Source organism: Panthera leo, chromosome A3 (assembly GCF_018350215.1).
Source record: "Panthera leo isolate Ple1 chromosome A3, P.leo_Ple1_pat1.1, whole genome shotgun sequence".
NCBI lineage: Eukaryota > Metazoa > Chordata > Mammalia > Carnivora > Felidae > Panthera > Panthera leo.
Genome location: NC_056681.1, coordinates 76,844,458 through 76,864,040, shown reverse-complemented (window position 1 = coordinate 76,864,040; position 19,583 = coordinate 76,844,458).

The window sequence follows — 19,583 nt, the reverse complement described above, 5'->3', positions numbered from 1 at the left end:
AATGCCAGGCTGAGACATTCTGTACATAATTGAGAGGGTAAGAAAGTACCTAAAAGTTCACTCAAGGTCAGTGCATGGTGCTACTATTGACATAGGGTATTACATATTGTTGGTGGAAAATGGATTGCTAAGCTTTTTGAGAAAACGCTCTGTCAATATTTATTAAATATAAACAGACTCTTAGGGTACCTAGTTGGCTCAGTTGGCTAAGCATCTGACTTGATTTCACTCTGGTCATGATCTCACGGTTCGTGAGTTTGAGCCCCACGTTGGGCTCTGCACTGACAGCATGGAGTCTGCTTGGGATTCTCTCCCCCTCTCTCTCTGCCCCTCCCCTGCTTGCTTGCACAAGTGTGTACACGTGCTCTCTTTCTTTCAAAATAAGTAAATAAACATAAAAAAGATAAACAGACTCTTTAACTCAGAAACTGTTCTTCTGGTAATCTTCCCTGTGAAAACATCAGTCCACACAGATACATATAATACAGACACATTTTTTGGACAACTGGTTTAAACTGCTAAAAAAATTTAAAGCAGATATAACATGAATGCCCATCATGGGACAAATAACTGAATGACATAATGACATAGAATCCCATTAATAATAGCTAGGTCCTATTGACCTGAAAGATGTCCATGATATAATGTTACGGGGCACATTTAGTATATATATATGAAATAATATATCGCACACACATATCATACATATCACACAGACATACATACATATCCTATTGATATAAAATAAAAAATTAAAAAAATCAATATGATTAAATAAAATGTGTATAGATAGATATGTGAAAAGTGACCCATAAAACTATTAAAAAAAAAAAGGCATGTTTATCACAGATCCTGCAATTCTCCTTATTATAGGAAATTTTTGGAAAAAGTAAACTGTTTAGCTTACAAGGCAGTATTCAATAAAGTCAGCAGTAAATAATATTCAGTATGTATATTATTAGGAAAAAAAGGAAAGTCAGATTGCAAAATAGTATGCCCAGTGTAAGCCCATCTGTATATATACCCCCATTTATATACAACATAGTCTGAATGGGCATATACCGATATTAAAGATGTATATATGTATGCATTTTTGATTGTTTACTTCCATTGCTTTTGTTTTTGTTTTCTCTTATTCGTTAGATATATTTATTGGAGGATCTACAGGCTGACAAACACTGTCCTAAGCTCTCCTTTCTTGTTTTCAGTTCCTGTTTGAGTTCAAGTCTGCTAAGTGGTATGCCACCTGAGGGAAATGGCTTTGTTTTCTCATATTCATATTGATCATTGTGGAAAATACATTTTTTTAAATGTGATAAGAAATCAATAAATATCCACTGATTACCTGAATAAATATATGAATGAACATAAGCAACTTGCTCAAGGCTACTCGGCTAATATGTAGCAAAGCTTGGATTATAGATGCCTTTACTTCCTCCTTCACTTTCCTCTTGATGGATATAGTTTGACCCTTTCTAGTGAGCCTACAGTGGAAATTTAACAGAGGAACTTGTCCAGTATTTTACAGAGAAAACTTTCCATAAGGCTATATAACCCAAAAAATTCTGAGAGGATTATTGGCAAGCTTTGTCCCCTCAAAAGTGAGCACAGGTGTGGAGGAAATTAAAATCAAATGTCTATAACTAAAATGTCAGGATAATCATTTACCAAGGTATTATGTGTTCTGAGTAACGTGAATCTTCTTTTCTGTTGTTGACTGCCTCTCTCATCCCGACTTTTTAGTTCCCACATATAAATGAAACATCTTCCTGAAAGAGCTTGGATCTATTTGCCAATGGGTTTATGATTCATGTTTATATAGGTCGTAAATCCTTTTCAGGAATTACAAATATACCTTGCCTTGCTTTTCCTAAGCTGTTTGTTTTTGCTATTACTTTACATATTGTTCTGTGTGTCCAAGATACCAGAGACCTGAGCATTCGGCTCAGCAAATGTCCCCTCTTCCTTTTCTATATTAATGTTGAATACCAGGGTTCATAAACTGTAACAAAACCAACATTCCAGCCCATGTGGGTTTTCTAACCAACTATGAGTTAACTACTTAACGCTTAACAAATATCCAAGGACTTACTTGCATAGAGTTAACTGTAACCTATTTAAGGATGGGATTTCTAGACACCTAAACTAGGAAAAACTAAAATTTTCCTAATTTGCTACCTATTTAACAGAGTGATTGGAGAGTCAAATGAATAATAGAGATGGAAGTGTTTTGTAAAGTTTCAAGTACTGTGCACATACAATGAAGTATTAATTTGACTAGCATTCTTTGTTTCGGTCTGTATCTCCATAACTGACAATTGATGAAAGTCAACAAATACCAGCATCTTTGGGATGTGAGTTCATTTAAATGGAGTTCAAATGATAACAGACATATAATATGAATGTCTCAAGCCCTCCCATCTTCTAGGTACACAGTCTCCTTTAAATGTCCTGATGAAATGACCCAGGCTCAGCCTAGTCCCACACATGGGAAATGTAGTACAGTCCCTAACACATTTGAGAGTTTCCAGGAAGGGAAGGATGTCCTACTTTCCTGGTCACTCCCACTTATTTCTTTCTACTTATGGCCCTGCCTCCCCAGACTGCCCCTCTTTCCTTGGTCACTTTACCCATGTGCATCATCTCCTCTGTCGTCTTTGCTTCCCCAAAGTACCACCAGTACAAAGCTATTGCATGTGACTAACTTTAATTTTTACTTTGGGTAGAATAGAAGAGATCATGACACAACACCAAATAGAAACAACCTAAAATTGCAAAGCAAATACCATTAATCTTAAAGTCCCTTGGTCATCCTTGTTCCAGGGAATTTCTTGCCCATCATTTCTTTCCTTAAACACCCAGGCAAAAGTCCTCTGCCCATCTCTTTTATCGACTGTCACTATAAAACTCAAATTTTATGTTTTTCAATTATGCAAAACTAAATGAGTATTTCTCTCACTTCTTTTCCGTAATAGATCCAAAGGATTTTGTCTTTCTGAAGAAAGAGGGCTCCTGAAGGTATTTTCCTACCCAAAAGTGTCATCTACCCCTAAATCACACCATTTCAGCAAGAGAAAGGTTTTTTTTTTGGTTTTAATTTTGTTTTTTGGTCTTAATGTTCTTATTGTTCTTAATAATTCTTATTAATTAATGTTCAAATTCTTAGGCAGGGTGGTATTGGCAGTGTGGTGTCAAAGGATTTTCATTAAATGCACCTTGTCTTTCCTCAAAGGGTTGTTTGGGAAGCTTTCAGAGCTTCGGTAAATCTTGTCCTTTGTAAAGAGATTCAGCATGAAGGTAACGGGTGGGAGAGGTATAAGCCTTTAGTGTAGGCACCTAAAACTTCCTAAAATTACATTAAGGCATCACAATACCTGAGGCTGTTCTTGGAACCAACCTCTTCAAGGCGATGTCCACTTGCCAAGATTCTATGGGTAACGGTCTAAAGTTATGTGGTTCTACAGATGGAATATTCAATGATGTAATGAAACCACCAGCCCAGCACAAGTGACTGTGCTTAAAAGTAGCAAAGAGTGTCATTTTAATATCCATTGATTTACTCATAATAACAGTTGCAATTTTTGAGTGCTCGCCATAGACTTTGGACATATTCTGCACATAGTCTCTCTGATCCTAAAAGCTGTGCAAAGTACGTATTACATATTATCCTTCTCTTTGTTAGAGACGTCTGATGTTTCCCACGGCCATTGAACTGGAAAGTGGTGTGCCTTCAAAGTTCAACCTTTCCGCTTCCATTCTGCTCTCCATGTGTTCCTGAGCTGGCAATAGACTGACCACCCATGCCTGTGTTCCCTTCAACTCTGGGTCCTGTTGCTCAAAACAGCTCTAAGTGGAAGGGCCCAAGAAGGTATGACTATCCTTCCTGACATCCACCTTAAAGGTCGACTGCATCCCACTTTTCTTTAAAACCATTTATGAATCTGTCATTCATAAATTTGTCCAAACCCTTTTAAAATCCATTTATATTTCCTTCCAGTATCACCTTTTAGGATAATGAGGTCCCTTGTTTTATTACCCACTGTGTGAATTAGTGTTATCTTTCAGTTGTCCTTAATTGACCTTCATCAAGCTTCAGAGGGCATCACCTCCTCATTTGCCCCAGGCTAATGGACCCTTAACTATCCTCACATCGTCCATCTAAGATGACAGAACATTTAGAAGAACGCGATTACACCCAGGAATGACACCATTCCTCGGTAACCAAATGGTAAATGTTGGGTGGTATTGGGATTGTCAAAGATGCTTCCTTCCACCTCAAATAAGGTACACAGTATCTTAGGAGGCTGCTGACCAAGCAGCAATGCCCTCAGTGGTCCTGCACTAGCACGTCTCCTAAACCAACCAGTTTGGGAGGTTTTCCACATGAATCTCAGCAAACCCTAAACTTTTTGGCATCAGATTAAATAAAACTCAGGTAAGGGATGGGGGTTCAGACAACTACTGAGAGTAAAATAGGATCATGATCGTAAAGGCATTCAGTTGTAGAAAACCATGAGAATGGATTCAGACACAGGGAAAGGTGATAGTCCATCCTTGGAAACAGGGCACAGCAGACACGTGACTAGGAGGAGCCTCCTCACTGGAAATAGAGCACAAAGTCAAGCAAAACTGATTTCTAGGCAAGTAAGTTTCCTTAGACTCATGAGAAAATATGTATTTTGGTGGGATGAAAATGTTCTGAGATTGCAGGGAAAGAGAGCGGCAATCTTCTCATTTTATATGTACTGAATTTATTGAGAAGTTGCTACTCATTGCCATGTAAACATGAAACAATATAACTTTTTTCTAGCACCGCCTCCCACTCTACCATGTTAATCCTTACCTCCCCCGATAAATGGTTCTCTTCATACCTTGCTGTTTCATAAACCCCCAGTCTCTTTCAGGATAGATTTGTCTCATTTAAGAGTCACTCCGATTCATTTAAAAACCATAATCTCAAATATGACTTAAAGTTCTCTCCCCAGCCAAGCCTAGAGCCATCTGTGACCTCGAAGGGCTTGGAGTAAGGCTAAGGACACTGAGGTCACGCTATCTTCTCGTTGCACAGCATCTTTTCTCCAGGACCACTGCACGCTGGCAAGCTGGCTGAATGCTGCATAATTCCAGTGATGTCACTCAACAAAGACTACAAGGCAGACAGTACCCTCACCACCAAAGTTATCCCAACAAAGAGCCCTGTTACTTTAGTGACATTCCTGAAAGTTAAGCAGTGCACAACATGTACATTCGTGGCTCATGGCCAACTTGCCAGCTCTTCCAGTTTTTTTAGAATAGGAGAGGAAAGAGAAGCTACTAGACCAGTATCATCTTAACTGATTAGGAGAGACTCCAGCCGATTGCCCTGCTTTTCTGGCCTTCTCTGTCTTCTCAGTGAGGAGAAACCATGTGTGTACCTCCCTCCTCTTCTCCCTCTCCTTTTCTCTCATGGGGTACTCATGTGGGCCCCGTGGGGATGGGGGACAGGGACACATACTACGTGGCTCTCTGCCAGAGACTTAGCTCTGCCTCCACTGTTCCAAACCTTCCACCCTCACCTTTATCTTCCTCCAAGAAGTGTTCTAATCAGGAGTGGGGTCAATATACAACACTCCTATCCCTTACATCTCTACACCAGTACTGAAAAGAAAAAAAAAAAGGCTTTGAGTATAGATATTCATATTTTCAATAGATTAAAAAGCATAGCTTTCAATTTTCCTCGAAAATCATCAGATCATTCTTCTTACTTTTATTCAGCATTAGACACTGTGCAGTTTATCAACTTAAGATTGGAAAAAAAAGGGAAGATTAAGTTGTATCCATTTATGTAGGTTGGTGGAAATGCATATTTTGCAAGCATCTGATCAGATGCTTGGTTTCCTTCTCTTGCTATCTATAATGACATACATAGAGCTATGCTCAAGGTTATAAATCTTTCTCACAGGAACTTACTAGAAGTGACTAAAAACTAACTTAACCTGTATTAGATATAGTTCCGGATCTGCAGACACATTTAAGCTCTCTTTAAGCAACAAATTGAAGCCATCACTCTACCCAGAAGTCAGATCTGGTCATTGTCCTAACTGATTAAAATTTAGAAAAATCTGCCTAAAATAAATCATTCATGTAAATTAACCCTCAAGAGGAGCTCTCTTTGAGTCTGGGCACTATTTATATATAGAACAGTTTGCCACAGCTACCAGTGACATCCAGAAGCATTTGGGATGAACGAGTGCTGAGTCACTTTAAAACTAACAAAGTAATACAGGCAGTTATCACCCAAATACATTATTTATCACAGGGGCCTCCGGACGCCTGTGCTTACCGAGGAACCCTCCTGTGATATTGAAGGCCAAGGCATCTCCTCTCCTTAACAACAGTGTTGTATCTTTGGCAACTCGAGCAGGAACTCAGAAAATCAATACCACTTCATGAGCCAGGTCTCGGTCTTCTCCTTTTACGAGGATTCTGTCAATGCAAGGGGCCATTACTGTACTTTAAAGGCATGATATAAAATTGCTTCGACAAGATATAAGACACACCGTTTGCAAGAACCTGGTGAGAGTATTTTAGTCAAAGTTAAATAGTTTCATCACGTAATTACTTCAATTGGCAAAGCTCCAGCTGAATGTGCTCTCGGAGGGGCTGCGCCTTCTATTCTGGTTGGGGGATTGTGAGGGAGCCCTGTCGATCGGATTCAGGTTGTTCTAAACAAGGTCAAACTGTTAAAATGGAGGCAGAGCCCAGCATCAATGCCATTGGCAATGACACTGCAACAACAGGGTTGACAAGTTACTCTCCCTTTTTTTTTTTTTTTTCTCCTTCCAACTAAGTGGTCTGAAAGTAGCTTTAGTTTTATGGCTATAAAATATTTCATCCTGATTTGCAGTCTGGTAATTCATTTTCTAAGGACTGTTTAGAATTTATTCAGGGGGAAAAGGAAACTCTGTTGGTTTCTCTAACCGATTCCCATTATATGACAAAATTTAACTTTTGTATTTTATGAGGTTTTATGTGTTCCACTAAAACCATTAGCTGGTTGTCTCCTCATGATAAAATTTAATCACTTATATAATACCTTAAAAGCCAATGACAGTTTTGCATGTATTTATGTTTTCTTTCATTTAAAATATGTGGGTGTCATAAAGATAGCTCTTGTTGGGGGGAAGGAAAGGGCTGGCACTAAAAAACAGAAAATCTGTAAGTACTGAGCCATTACATATCATGCAATAAGAATGAGCCACTGTAGCCTGCAAACTGCATGAAATTTGAGAAGTGGATGCTAATCCATGACCACCATTCATATTTCAATGATCACCTGACTGCGCCCAAGCTCCACATTTAGCACGATTCCCATATAAAGCTCCTGGACTGCTATGAGATTTTGGCAATTTAGCAAAAATTTTAATAATAACAATGAGAAACAGACTCAAAGGACATGCATGTACACCTTGCAAAAGCGTCGCACAGAAACTGATTACATTACCTGCCCTTCATAATCAGAGATGCTCTCACAATTCCACTTCCAACTTAACACTTCCCAAATTTGGGTGGTTAATAAGGACTAGAAGAAAAAGTGGTTTTCTCTCCCCCTCATCCCACCTCCACCTACAGAGTTCCAATTACAGCATCACTTAATCACCACACATATTTATTTTAGAGTTATTCAAATGCATTATGAATTTATATGTCTATTATTAGATTTATTGGTGCTAATGATTTGGATTTAAATAGCACTTTCTTCCCGAGGCTATAACAGTTTTTCCTGAATGACCTAATTCATTCTCTCTGCTGCCTCAAGTGGGAAGTCGAAAAGGGGCAAAGGTCAGTCAACTCATTTGGCTCAGGACAATCTTAACCCACAGATCGGAAAGAATTAACTTCGGCCCCATATATTCTGATAGTAGCGATCAAGGAATTGGCTAGGTTTTTAACTGCAGGAGTACAGGCACCACAAAAATATTGCTCATCATGCTATCTCCAGCAACTAGAGTAGTTTCAGACCCAAGAAATACTTGTTAAATAAGTGACTGGGTGAAGAGATGGATCCAGTGGACAACCAGTCATTCATTGAGAATTTCTGATAGCAATCTGCAAACTCTCAAAGCTAGGGGAAGTAAAAGCCGGGGCGTTTGGCGGACCATTCCCCCGGATTGCAAGTCGTCTATGCTCCTTTTTCACAAGACACAAATGGTGCTACTGGGGTGATGCACATGTGTGGATGTGTGTCTGTCACCACAGGGACGGTTTCAGGGGAGTAGGAATCGTCACCAGCTCCCCTCCAAAACCTTTCCTACCCTTAAAGGAATGAGTGAATTCCCCTGTCAGGAAACAGAACTTTGCTTTCCATGACGAAACAGAAGGCCTGAGATGGAAATGTTTCTAAGAAATTGTATCAGAGTAGGCTATGCTGTGGGGAGAGGCAGACTTACAGTACAGCTAATAAGCCCTAAGCATCAGGGCCTCTCATCTATACAGACTCCCACCAAGGCCCTAGAAGGATCCTAGCAAATGAGTCTTCACGGTCATATGTTTTGTCAAATTTACCAAAGTAAGTTATTTTCGTGTTCTGTTGTAAAAACACCTATCAAATTGTATAAGTTTCACAGCCCATAAATTCCGGATATCCCCCCGGCTGTGGTGACAAACTTATTCTAAAATCTCAGTAGTGCAATATGACCAGGCTTCATTTTAGACTCTTGCTTCATCTCGCACACAAGTCAGCAGGTAGCTCTGATCCATATGGACATTCGGGGATCTGGCTGAGGAAGGTTCTCACCATCTTCTAACACTGCTATCTCAACATGGGCCTACCAGGATTGCATCAGCAGGGGGAAAAATGGAAAACTTACACCACTTTGAAGTATTTTTTTTTAAATTTTTTAAACGTTTATTCATATTTTGAGAGACAGAGCGTGAGTGGGGGAGGGGCAGAGAGATAGACACAGAATCCGAAGCAGGCTCCAGGCTCTGAACTGACAGCACAGAGCCCGACGCAGGGCTCGAACTCTTGGACTGTGAGATCATGACCTGAGCTGAAGTCGGACGCCCAACCGGCCGAGCCAACCAGGTGCCCCTAAAGTATTTAATCAGAAATTATACTTACTCACTTATCTTCACAACCCATTGGCCTGAACTAGTATGTGCATCAAACTTAGTGCTAAGGGAAGCTGGGAAGAGTTCCCGTGTGCCCAGAAAGGAGAGGATAATCGAATGTGGGGGCACTATTAATCTCTATCCCCGAAAGTAACCCTCTGATTTTGTTTTACACCAAAGTTTACTTAATGGAATATGGAAGGTGCAAGAGCATTAAGGCATTCAGCTCCCGGATGAACATAGGGGAAGGAAAAATAAGATAAAAACAGAGAGGGACACAAACCATAAGAGACTGTTAAATACAGAGAACAAACTGAGGGTTGCTGGTGGGGGGATGGGTGGCAGTGGGCTAAATGGGTGATGGGCATTTAGGAGGGTACTTGTGATGAGCACTGTTATATGTAAGTGGTGAATCACTAAATTCTATTCCTTAAATCATTATTATACTATATGTTAACTAATTTGAATTTGAAAGAAAGAAAGAAAGAAAGAAAGAAAGAAAGAAAGCCAATCTCAGAAAAAAAAAATGTTATGATTTCAAACACTCTAAAACTTATCTGGAGAGATTCAGTAATAAGAGGAAAGACTAGTTCCTGGTGTTACTAGGACTCATCCACTGCTGAGAAGGATTCCAAGGTGTTTGGATATATCAGTCCCACACAAAACACCCATGCGATGGGTGATGAAACACCCATGAGATGGTATTGCAATGAAATAGTTCAAAATTCCTCAATGTTTTTCCCTTTTCTGAAGAAACACAGACAAACTCATTAGCAGTTCAGGTCCTCTAAAACCCAATTTCTGTTTACTTTCCTTCCTCTTCTTCCCACTCCACTTCCCAAAACCATAGCCACACTGAACAACTCATTATACTCTGAGTAGTACACGATTCTATCTGCCTTTTGATTGCACACACTATCCTCTACATTAAATGTTCTCTCTTCTTTCCCTTATGCATCTGATGAGCTTATTCTTCAAGATGAAGTTCAAACACCATCTCCCATTGGAAGCAAGCCTTCCTTAACAGTCCTAGCTAAGAGATGCAAGTTCTGCCATTTAGTTCTATTTCTCTTTGTTTTTATTTCGGCTACATCATATATCTTCTTGTTTATAGACACAATATCTTTCCAGTTAGACTATCAACCTCATCCATGAGGGAGACCAGAGCTTCACCCCAGCACTCAGTTTAGTCCCTGGAAGATGGTTAGAATTTAATAAATTATTGTTGCATGACTAAGTGAATGAATGACTAGGGAGGGAGCATAGTGACTACAGGGAATCTTAGAATTTTCAAATGAGGCTGATAAAGATGATCCCAAAATTGGAAAGGGAGCAAGAAGGATCCTTGTTCTACTAGGGCGGATACTGCTCACTCAGGGACATGTGTCCAAATGTCCATGCTGGACCAAGCACTGTAATTTTCAAAGTGCTATTTAGTGAAGGTTTCTCCATAATTGGGATGAAGTGAGAAAATTCCATGCTCACTGGCCCTAAAAGCCCCCTTTCCACCTGAGTCATGCAATGGTCCAAGCTTTGTGGGTTTTTTTGTTTTTTGTTTTTTGTTTTTTATTTTGTAATGTTTTTTATTTGGGAGAGAGAGAGAGAGAGACAGAAACAGACAGCAAGCAGGAGAGGGGCAGAGAGAGAGGGAGACACAGAATCAGAAGCAGGCTCCAGGCTCTGAGCTGTCAGCACAGAGCCCAACTCGGGGCTCAAACTCACAAACCATAAAATCATGACCTGAGCTGAAGTCGGCTGCTTAACTGACTGAGCCACCCAGGTGTCCCAATGGTCCAAACTTTAAAAGATGTAGGAATTGCTTTTGCCCAGAGGGACCCAAGCAGAGAGGGGATGTACTTTCTAAAACTGCAGTTATTGACCTTCCACTGTAGAAATCTGCAAATGTCAATGCAATGAGTGTTTCTAAGGAGAAACCTACTGTTTAAAAACAGATGTTTAAAATATAGGACCTTGAGAGCTGTCCTCTCTACAGACACATTTGCTAACAATTCTGAGAAGCACAGAATATAAACATGTATCATTTCCCTTGTTTCCTCTCCAAGACTAAAGAAAGGATATTGAATGAGTCTTTGCCTTAGCTTATCCAACTTAAGACTGAAGACTGAATTCCTAAAATCAGGAAGAATTCTAGGACACAAGAATGCTAAATGGTACCATGACACTGTGTGAGAGTGATAATGCCACAGGTTTCTGCAGTGCCTCCGATTCTGCAAACCTCCTCCTCCTCATTCTCATTAGATCCTGAACTAATCCTGGCAGGTTCCAAGAACTGGTTGGATTAGACTCATTTGGCAGGCAGGGGAAATCCACCACCAGAAAAGTTGTGATATTCCTAAATATTGGTAAAAATGGAGGAGTTTTCCCAAAGGTAGAGGAGAAAGAAATAACTAGATGGTTAATTTTGTTTTGAGGGAATCCCATCAATGGAACTATTACCAAGTTACCACTCTGTGTGTATGGATGATGTGAATGAGGCTTTACTCATCTGAGGGTGTATCTCCAAATTACTTATTCATCCAACAAACAACTTTGAGTATGACTCACATTTTAGCATTGTGCTAGGGATGGGACATACAGAAATAAGTAATAGCCCGCTTTGAGTGAGCCTAGAGAAACAGCCAATTAGATTAGATTAGAAAATGACGGGGAAGGTCAGTGATGCTGAGGTGCCAGAGAATCATGGAAACACAAAGTGTCAACTGTGCATCTTGAGGGAGGCAGGGAAGGCCTCCTGGAGGAAGGAGCACTTGAATAGAGGATGTAGAGAAAGCAACCATGCGAACAGGAAAAAAAAAACAAAGCAAAACAAAAAAACACATGCTTTCTAGGCAAAAGAGACCCATAAACAAAAGCACAGCACAAGAAATAAAGTATCTATGCAAAAAGTATGTGTGCAACACAAATCATTTGGGTAGGTAGACTACAAAGGTAGGAAACGTAGAAAGATGATGGACATAAAGAAATCCTGCCGTCCACTTGTTCCCCCAGGAAATAAAAGTTTCCTCAGGGGCCAGTGGGAGGACTGATGACTGGCTTGGTTGAGAACAAACATTTAGACATCTGTGAAACTGACCCTTCTCCTCCAACCTATAACAGTGTCAAAACCAGATTTTATGCACTGGAGCAAAGGCCTCAGGCCCAGCATGGAAGGCCATGGCAAGAAATTGCTGCCACAAGTTAAGAAGAGTTCTCTTTTCTTATCTGAGTGCACTTTGGCAGAGGGAGATGCCCATTCTAGGGGCTGCCTCTCACTGGGACTGAGAAGGGGGGATTTCCTTGCTCCTATGGCAAAATGAACTCTCTTGTTTGTGATATGGCAAATGTAATTCACAGGGTTTTTTTTTTTTTTTCCATCCCATAAGAAGAGAGAATCATTAAAATGCAAATGTCTTCTGAAGAGGAAACAAGTGAATGAGGGGTAAATGACTAATAGCAGAGTCATTTCTGTTCTGAGAACAGACTTTGCAAAAGAAAGGGAGGGGCAGGTGCAAAAGGGCCTTGACAGAGAGGGAATGGGTGGCTGTTCTATTGCCCAGATCTGATCACATCCACACCTCACACCTAGGTCATGTTTGAGAACAGAATTAGGAGGAATACCTTAGGGCAGGAGTCAGACAACTTTTTCTGTGAAGGGTGAGGTAATACACCTTTTAGGCTTTACTCACCTCTGCTATTGTAGCTTGAAAGCAATCATAGACAATATGTAAATGAGGAGCATGGCTGTGTTCCAATAAAACCCTTATTGACAAAAATAGTGGGCAACCAGGTGCCCACAGGCATAGTTTGCTAACCTCTGTCTTAGAGAAACAGTTCTCAAATTGTGGTCTCTGGACCTGTGGGCATCGGCATCACCAGGGAATTTATTAGAAATGTAAATTTTCAGCCTCACCCCAGACCTTCTGAATCAGAAACTCAGGGTCTAGAGTCTAGCAGTCTATGTTTTATTGACAGTGTAAGAATCAACCTCAGTCGAAACGACAGCTCTTGAAGTTAGTAGTTTGTTAAAGACAAGGTGTGCAACCACACCAAGGGCATTCATGATCAGAAGGAAATCTTTGTTGTTAAAGAGTGTTGTTTTGGCTAAATAGAAAGGTAAGGTGTGAGAGCATGTATTGTAAAAGCCAGAAGATCCTCTGCAAGCATCCTCATTCATCTCACAGGCAATTTTTGTAACCCATCAGCTAAAACCAATATGGCAGCAATACATCCTGCCTGGGTTTGAATTGATCATAGAAAGAATTCCAGAAAACACTAAGAGCAGCTCTGGTTAAGGAGAAATTTGTAGATGACAGGCTTGGTTTCCTTAATGGAAAACCAACATGGCTTTCTTTAGCAAATGGTGAACTAAGTATTAAAAAGGCATTAAGCTGCCTCCTTTGTGATGTCAAGTATGCATTCAAATTCAAGACAGCATTTAAAATATTAAAACATCTAGCAATTTTATTACTAGCTCATTTAAAATGGCGACCATGAAAAATTTAATTTAAGCTACCCAATAATGGCTCATGAGACACTTAAAAATACCCACATAGATAACTGAATTTTTAAAGTAAGTTCCTTATTAACTTCTTTCCCCTCATCTATTACCATTGCTATTTTCCAGCTGTATAAACAGTCTGGAGAGTATGCCCTGAATGAATTCACCGTTCAGAAAACAACATAATTACAGCCATTCCAGCAAACCGAGTGCCAAAAAAGTTACAAATTAATTGAAGGTTAGCATTGAAAATTAACTCCTAGTCAGCTTGAAGTCATCTTTTAGGCTACTTTCTATAGAATTAAATAGAGAACACACTCCACATCAGTCTGGTTGACAGAGTTTTAAAGATCAGGTGGACAAATGGCCTTCTACCCAACTACCACTTTCCTGTGATCTGATATTGCTAATCCCAAGGGACGCCTGCCAATGGTACCTTAGAACATGCTTATGATTTATGCACAAGGCAGAACCACTTCCTCTTCTCCTATAAATACCCAAGCCTTAGAAAAATACCAATTTATCTTGCCCCATGCTATTTTGTTAGAAACCACTGAGAAACCACATCATCAAAAAACATTTTTCCCTTTTCTTTTTATCATTTTATTTTTTCAGACATGCTAACCATTTGCAAAAACAGTAGAAAGTGTCCCCCATGACCTTCATCCAGACTCCTCAAATGTTAACATATTTACAATATTAATTAATGTTAATAGCCACAGTTCAATGATCAAAATCACGAAATTAACATTAAAATCCAAAACCATTTCCTAATTGACAGACATTCTTCAAATGTTACCAATTGTCTCCCTAAAGCCCTTTTACTTGTGCAGCATCTAATCCAGGATCACTAGTGTTATTTGTCATGTTTCCTTAATTTTCTTTAATCCAAGTATCAGTAAATTTAAAATCCAATAAGCATCCATGGAGTGCCTAAACTGTGCCAAAATTGCTGGTCAACTCAGGATTCAGAGATGGTCCCGGTCTTTGAAATACTTATACTTTATTGTGAAAATCAAAACAAAATCAAAGGCTAAATGTGGAAGAATGTACTAAAAAGTATTGCTTATTTTAGAAAAAAGAAAATAAAAGAATACTTTATATTTGAGGGGAAAAAATGGATATCCTTAACAAAGACTTCGACCCAAAAAGGTTCTTGGTCTTTGCTTCCAAAAAAATGATGGTTCATGGATGAAAGCAACATCCCAGAGAAAATGTATGCAACTGTGAGCTGCTAGATTGTCTTTGTGGTCACTGTTTTTACTCCTTGCACCTAAACAAGGCTAGGCAAACAGAAAGACTCAGTAAAAGTCAAATAAAGTGGGGACTGCGGTCATCTCTGAATCCTACCAGAAGATTTGGAACCGCAGGTTATCTCTATGTGTCAGCCTGAAAGCCCCTCTTGATGGTGGAGAAATTCATTCAAATTCCAAATTAAATAAAAGTTCAAGGGTTAATTACCATCTGAGGGCCTTTTTCTTTTTGTACTGCTTTGAAACAGGGTGTGTGGAAACATACCGTAAAACACTTGGCAAAAAAACAGAGATTTTAGCTCAAGGTTTTTTTGCATGAATGCCAACTGGTCTCTCCATTTACTTCATTTCTTTAATATTAAATTTCATCTCCATGGCTCATATAAAGCTGTATTTGGCAAGTTCTAGAATCTTAAAGTTGGGAGGACATAGAGATTGTTAGTCGAGCACCTTAAGTGATTTGTAAGCTCTTTATCATATTGCATACAAGGCTTGCAGCCACTCCACACTCATCTAGCCCAACTAACTTTAGGAGTATCTTGCTGATATTGCTACCAAACCCCCATACTCTCTAACACTCACCTCCTTGGTACTGACGCTATATAAATGTCCATGAGTCACACGGCTCTTCTAGCAGCTGCATCACAGTGTTGACACATGATGGGTTTTCAGAACCAATTGAGCACTGTGTCTTTATAAAACGTGCTACTACTGTTCCGCCTTTTTTTCCCCCTCTTTTGGGTTCTATTTCATTACATTTGACCGATGGTTGCAGCCTTTGAGACCTTGTTGATCATGAAGCAAATAAGAGTTACTTTGCCTTTTTCCTGTTGTCTACCAATCAGACAAGTAAGCCATCTATACTATCATCAAAGCTATTGTTAAAAATATGGAACAAAGTCAGACTATTGGCAGAAGCACAAGCCTAGTTAACTCCCTAAGCGTAAACTTTGCTTCATTAAGTAGCACTCTTTGGCATGTGATTAAATAGTTACAAAAGTACTCACATACTATCCTACCCATATTTTACCACCTTTGTTTGCAGATTACCAAATGTATCGCTGAAATCCAACTTCATTAGATCTTTCCCTGGCCTATCACAAAATGAAAATGGCTTAACCTGACAAGACTTGGCAGCAAGGCATGGAATGAAACCTACGTAAATTGAGGATGTTTCACATGCTCTCAGGTGGCTGGCTTCCACCATCACCAAAGATGATTTGTTTCTTATTCAGCTGTGTTACCTACACCTGAAATGTAGTATCCATGTTCTCCAACATAAGATAATATTCTCTCTCTCTCTCTCTCTCATTCTCTCTCTTTACTTTTAACAGAACACTCTGCATCATCATTTTCACTGGTTTCCTAGAACATTCTCTTGGCATTTTGTCTCCCTTTCTCATGCAATGTATCTTTTCAAACACTGGAATAGCTTTCCCTTACCTTACATGTATCATGAGTTTCACTCCACTAAGTGTGAGGAATTATGTAAATCTCCTTGAATTAAAACCTCAAATTTTCTTTAAAATGTTTTTCACACTCAACTTAATAACACACTGGCATGAATATGATACCCCATGCACTATTACTTATGGCCTGCCCGGGTATTTTTTTCTTCAACACAGTGAATACCTATTTTATGTTTCTTCATTCTTTCTTTCTTGCAATTTGTTCTACTTTAGTATCATGTTTTCTATTTCTTGGTGAAACCAAAGTTAGAATACAAAATGGTTACGGTGCAAATATATAGCCTCTTTGGAAACAAAGTGTACCATTTTTATAAGCCACACAAAGGACAAGATTAAGATATGCTTTTGCTAATTAGCATCATGAAGCTGAATTGAACCAAGAATCTTGGGTTATTTCTAATGAGCAATGAGCTAATACTGGTAAGATGCTTTTAGATTTTTAATTTAAAAGCATTTTCCCAATGAAAGTATGAGGATCACAAATTTCCTGAGCCATCTGGTCTCCTTCATAAAGTAATGATTTCAAAAAGTTTAGATGGATGAATGGATAGATAGATAAATAAGGAATTTATTCCTCTGTCTACCATTCATAAAGAAAAGTTTCTCTCTTCACAGAGGCCCATTTAAATAGATGTTAGTTGTTCCATTTGCAGTTCAGATTGTGGCAAATGAAAAGTACAAACAAATAGCATATACAAATATATAACCTACAGTGTTTAAAATGTTCACAATGGTAAATTCTGGAGATCTAATGGATAGCATAGTGATTATAGTTAATAATATTATATTATATGCTTGCAAGTTGCTAAGAAACTAGATCTTAAATACTCTTACCACAAAAAAGAAATGGCAATTATGTGACATAACAGAAGTGTCACCTATTGTGGTAATCATTTTGCAACATATAAGTGTATCAAATCAACATATTGTACCCCTTAAATTTATACAATGCTATATGTCAATTATATCTCAATAAAGCTGGAACAAATATACATATTCACAATGAAAGCTGAACTGGCCCTTCATCACTGACAGGCTACCTCCTAAAAGAAACCAAGAGCAGGATTAGTCATAACAATGTCTTCAATTTATTTATTACTTATTACATCCAAGTCCTTTACATTTATTAACATATTTAATTTTCAGAGCAGTCAAATGAGGCAAGTGTTAATATCAAGTTCCATTTTACCAGGAAACTGAGGGTAACAGAAGTTAAATCTCCCCTGATATTTCAAATATCATGACCATGATCCAGGGTGGAGAGCCAACAGCCCTATTCCATATGTTCTGCTTTCCACCCCTACACCACAGCATGAAAGCTGGAAAATGTAGTATGTCTTAAACATAAGACTTATGCAAAATATATTCAAATACTTCTGTTGCATTATCCCATTTAACCCTTTCAACCTTCCTATGAGGGTAATGATATTATCCCTCTCACTTGCAGACAAGGGCAAGGGCAATCAGTAAGAGATGGGTACATATGTTCTGAAACTGAAGAATCTCCCTATTATCAGGGTATCTGTCATCATTGCATCATATAACATTTTGCTTACTTGTTGTATTTAAACGAAAAAAGTCACTAGTCCTGGTGAATAAAAAGCATAAAAGTCCTCGTGAATAAAATTCATTTATTAAATGAATAAAATCACTAGTCCTTAGAAATAAAAAGAAGAAATCTTTTATGGTAGCCAAGAAGTCCATGGAAATCACCGAAAGGAAATTCATCCCTCAGGGTATTTGTGGATGGTGGGAGGGGGTTAAAAAAAAAAGACAAAGGATACTCTCTCCATCTTAAGCAAATTATCTGATCTGACATGTCTAATTCACAGTTTTCTCTAAAGGAGTGTTTTCCAACCTCCTTTATCATCTTCTGAGACACTAGTGGCTAAGAAATTCTCTGAAAAATCTGAGAGGTATCACTCTCCTTAACTGGTACCTCTTCCCTTGTTTAGGAAAAAAACTGCCATGGAAGTGACAGTAATTCAGTTTCCCAAATGACTTTGCTCCCTGCTCAATGATCTCATTGGTAGGGGAGAGCAACATTAACTCTCACCTCAGATGCTTCCTTTAATGTAGCATTGGCTCTGCCTTGGCCTTTGGTAGTTTGAACAGAGAGCCTCAGGACTAGGGTTTGAGGAGGTTGAAAACATACTCCACACAGGGCGGGCCCTTTCAGAGTTATCACTCATTCTTCCCCAGTATGGTCCCTGTTTTTTCTGTTTTTTTTCTAAAACATGAAGGATGTGTAAAGGACACATAAAACTTTAGTCAATAGGTCCATTATTATGATTGGCTGAAAACCATAAAATGCATCCATCAAGCCATTGTGTTGCATCTTGTGTTAAATTATGGTGATAAATAGTCCTCTATCCGTGACATCACCTACTAATCTATTCCAAAAACTATTCACCACTGCCATTATGCATCACTCATGCTCCTGCCAGCTTGCTGAAAAAAAATCCTCTATATGATAAAGCCACACACAAGATTGTGCTTGACTCTGCAGATGCAAATATTGTCTGTTATTTTCATGTCATACTGTGAAACAATTGCTTCTTCAGTTCCCAAAGTTATCTCAAGTGTGCAGTAATGTCCTCAGCTCTCAGCTCTGGGCATTGTAACTCCTGTACTTTTAATTGTTTATAATTTACATCAGAACTGGACGGAGTCCATTTGCACTCATGCTGCTTTATAACTACAAGATGACATATTTTTGTCACCTTGCTCTGGGTTGAATTAATCCTATCGACAAGCCTTTAACATAGAAATTTGGTGTGGATTGCCTTAATATTCTCAGGAGTTATGTAAAAGGATGTGTGGCAGTTGCTATCAGGATGTCTGGGATTTGGATCTGATTTTACACAAAATGTTCTCATAAAATTAGACATTTTTTTTGTTCTCAGAAAATGCTATTTATTAAAATGAAATCAAAAGAGGAAAGTGTGAATATATTTCAAATTCCAATCTTAAGTGTAACAATCTGTTTAAACAAACGCACACAAAAGCATTATGTAGCTTTCTCTTCCTCACCTTCATGGTATAATATTAGAACGTCCTCCTCTAAAACAACAATGAAGACAACAACAACAACAACAACAACAACAACAACAACAAAAAGAACACACACACACACACAAGCCCAACTACCTAATTTTCTCAAACTAACTCAACAGGCAGAGATGAGATACAGAGTAAAAGGGACCACTCACTGGAATTTAATTGCAAAAAATGGAGCCTAATATGCTTAATTTACTTTTAGCTTTAATT